Source organism: Dasypus novemcinctus, chromosome 10 (assembly GCF_030445035.2).
Source record: "Dasypus novemcinctus isolate mDasNov1 chromosome 10, mDasNov1.1.hap2, whole genome shotgun sequence".
Lineage (NCBI taxonomy): Eukaryota > Metazoa > Chordata > Mammalia > Cingulata > Dasypodidae > Dasypus > Dasypus novemcinctus.
The window spans coordinates 99,839,459-99,843,784 of record NC_080682.1 but is presented as its reverse complement, the minus strand read 5'-3'; positions in this window follow the sequence as shown (position 1 = coordinate 99,843,784).

Genomic DNA, 4,326 nt, shown 5'->3' with positions numbered 1-4,326 from the left:
CCGGTGATTACCTCTGAAGCACCATCCAGGGCAGCTCCATGTCCCAAAGACGGCTCCACCTCTCATCTCTTCCTGCCTTTCCCCATACCCATCGTCCACCATGTCCACTTTTCCCAATCCAATGCCACCTCTTCTATGTGGACATTGGATTGGTTGTGTCCATTGCACCTCTATGTCAAGCGGAGGCTCAGATTCCTCATGGATGCTGGATGCAATCCTCCCACTTTCAGTTGTAATCACTCTAGGCTCCATGGTGTGGTGGTTGTCCTTCTCCAACTCCATCTTAGCTGAGTGTGGTAAGTCCAATAGATCAGATTGTAGGTGCTGGAGTCTGTTGAGGCTCAGGACCTGGCTATCACATTGTCAGTCCAGAGATAATATGAATGTTTTTAATATGTTAATTACAAAGCTAGCTATTACTATAGTATGTGGTGATTTTTACCTAAGAAAATGAAGGAAAGAAATAACTAGTGGGTCTGTATTATTCTTTTCTCAGTTTGTCACACAGGGGCCAGTCAACTTCAAACTCAAATGATTAGCTGGAATTTTGGGTAAGCTCACAACTTCTCTAATAAAATATACTAAAAAAAGGTGATTAACTGTGAGGTAGAAGAAAAGAGAAAGAGAATGAAATGGACTATGTAAATTAATTACTGTGGTAGTACAATTATAGCTTGGAAAGGACTTTTAGTTACAGCTCATTTTTCATCTATAATTCTAAAATTGGAGGAGGGCAGAAAAAGTAATGCACTATCCATATGATCATACATGTTCAGTTTGCCACCCCTCAAAAACATTGTAAATAATTACATATTATATAATATCATTCCAATCAATATTTTTAAAGCTCCTATTCCAGACACTTGTTAAATACTAAGAAAACAAAAATGAACAAAACAGACAGAACTCCTTGCCATCATTTGATTTCTATGTGTTAAAATTGTCCTTCTCATGTGTTTCTTTTATGGTATAAATGTCTCTGAATATATGTATGCTTTCACAATTTTTTTAAAAAGTTCATGTTTAGAATATTTTATACTTAAAATTAATTTTCCACTATTTTCCTTTATTTTATATTTAAATATATTTTTATTTATTTTTAACAGATATTTAGATTACATAAAATGTTACATTAAAAAAATATAAGGGATTCCTATATTCCCCATTCCCACACCTCTCACCCTTCCCCACAGCAACAACTTCTTTCATTTGTGTAATGCCTTCATCACAATTGATGAACACATTTTGCAACATTGCCACCAATCATGGATTATGGTTTACATTGTAATTTACACTCTCTCACACTCAATTCTGTAGGTTATGGCTGTATATGTAATGATCCATATCTGTCATTACATTGTCACTCAGGACAACTCTGAATCCTGAAATTGCCTCCGTGTTATACCTCTTTGAACCTCTTTCTGACTCTAGCACCTCCAGTAGCCACTGTCTCCACATCAATGATGTAATTTCCTCCACTGCTAGAACCCCAGTAATTCTATAGTGGAATACCAGTAAGTCCACTCTTTTTTATTACCCAATCCTGAGGATTCTGGGATGGTGATGCCCATTTCACCTCTAATTGAGAGGGGATTCAGTCCCATATGGCTGATGGATGGGAGTCTCCTGCTTGCAGTTGTAGACTCTCTTGGTTCTTGGTGTGGTGTTTGTCCATCCTCACCTCATTGTTAGTCGTCCTGGGTGAGTACAATGAACTGGAGAGTAGGTGTTGCAATTCCATTGAGATTCAAGACCCAGCTGGTACTTGAACCACTCCGAGATTCAAGTCTCTTGGACGTACACCTACAAACTCCAGCACCAACTATAGGTTCTAATAAAGGGGACAGAAGTGATGTGTGTAGAGAAGTCATATCTGAGTCCAAATCTGCCACACCAAGGAGCATAAACTCCAAAGTAGTGCTCACTGGCAAGGCACAAACGATACTGCCATGACTATAGGACCTGAATGTCTCCAGAGCACTCAGGAGCCCCACTACTTGGGATAGTATGTACCTTGGCTGTCTATGAGATCCTGCTGAGATGTGCATAAGCACTACCTCTGGGAAAACCACCTGACTCATTTTGAAGTAACTATAAACTCATTTGTCTTTACTTTTTCCCCCTTATATTCAAGGGCTTTTTCCAGTTGCATTGCTTGCTACTGTTTGGTAGTAATCCCTTAGTGCCAGGGAGGCTATCCCCAAGTGTTACATGTACCATGCTTGGAGAAAGGTAATACATTTATAGGCTGAGTTTGGCTCAGAGAAAGACCACATTCAAGCAATAAGGAGGCTCCCAGGAGGCAACTTTTAGGAACCCTACAACACCAGGCAGCTTTGCAACTTCAAGGTCAAAGACTCATAAGGATAGTCATTAATATCAAGAGCCCATCAATGGACACTAGTCATTGTCACTGTACTTGGCTGATTGTTACTGTTCCATTAGAGAATGTGGCAGAGCTCCCCAGATGGAAATTCAATGTTCTTTCACTTGTGTGAATCTCTACCCACTGTGGCAATGCCCCATGAACACCTGAACACATGCACATACCCTACATTTTTGTCCAGTGAACCTCCTCCTTCTGCAATCCAAAACCTCAAAAGTGAAGCCCAGAATATCACCAAATACAATTATTAGGAAAATGAAACAACAATAACAGGTCCAAACACAAGAAACAAAATATGTAATAATTTTCAAAAACTGAAACTAAAATAAAGTAAGAAAAAATTGGGATATTAAAAAATAACATATTAAAATTTTTTTGACATTTTGCATTTCATCCCTGTAATATCTGTCATCCTGTTTATACAGAGTGATTTTCTTCCATTTCTTCTCCAGTGTTCTATTGTTTTTTTCAAATTGTCTTCAAACAAGTTTTAGATTATGGTAAAGTCACATACAGTATGTAGGAGACTCCCATACACTGAATATCCTTTCCCCTTTCCCTGTTTTTGAATCAACATCCTTTTTACATGTGGATGATACACTTGCCACAACCGGTGCACAAATATTGATACATAGCTACCAACAATGGTCAATGGTTCACATTATGGTTTATACTTTAGACCATACACTTTGATAAAATTTTTGATAAAATTTAACATGTCCTGTATCCATCACTGCAGGATCATGCAGAACACCTACATTGCCCTCTAAATACCCCCTCTTCCATCTATTCCATTTCTCCCTCTTCTTCCCCCTGGGGCTCATGGCAACCACCAGGTTTAACGCCTTGAAGGACAAGGTTCATAGATAATTGCAACAACACTGAGGACTTGAAACACAAGTCTGTTCTCCCCCATTAGGAACCATTCATGCTCTCAAAAGACACCCTCCCCTCTGCTTGAGAACAAATCAGGCCACCCCAGGATGGGAGTCCAACTAAACCCTGCTCACCATGTGGGTCTCCATCTACCAAAACAAAACACTAGGACAAAATAATCACTTGTTCATTCTCTAGAAGACTGCCCCATGGGTGCCCCATTCCAAATGCCCCCCATCCAACATCCAAAACCAGTTACCCTTCCCTGTCATATTGCCAAGAGAGCTTTCCCAACATTGTAGTTTCAACGAAGTACCTGCCAAGTACCCCAGTGTTCACATGCTCCCTCTCCCAGTCCTCTTCCCAGTTTCATAGACAATACAACCCACCCTCCCCACCCTAACCTCCTGTCAAGCTTGCACCACTCAACCCAATGTATCACTATATCCCTGTTATATCCTTTCACTGCACAACTACTCATTTCCACTTTATCATAGATTTTGCCCATATGGGCATTGGTTCACAACCTTCTTTTCCCTTTCTATTTCTTTTTTTTTTTTTAAGTTTTTTGTTGTTGTTGTTGTCTTTATTTATTTTTTTAATGTTACATTTAAAAATATGATGTCCCAATATACGCCTCACCCCCCTCACCCCACTCCTCCCCCTATAACAACATCCTCCTCAATCATCATGAGACATTCATTGCATTTGGTGAATACATCTCTGAGCACCACTGTACCTCATGGTCAATGGTCCACATCATAGCCCACACTATCCCACAGTCCACCCAGTGGGCCATGGGAGGACATACAATGTCTGGTAACTGTCCCTGCAGCACCACTCAGGACAAATCCAAGTCCCCAAAATGCCCCCACACCACATCTCTTCCTCCCACTCCCTACTCCCAGCAGCCACCATGGCCATGTTCTCCACACCAATGCCACATTTTCTTCAATTACTAATCACAGTAGTTCATGAATAGAATATCAGTAAGTCCACTCTAATCCATACTCTATTCTTCCATCCTGTGGATCTTAGAATGGTTGTGTCCACTCCACATCTAT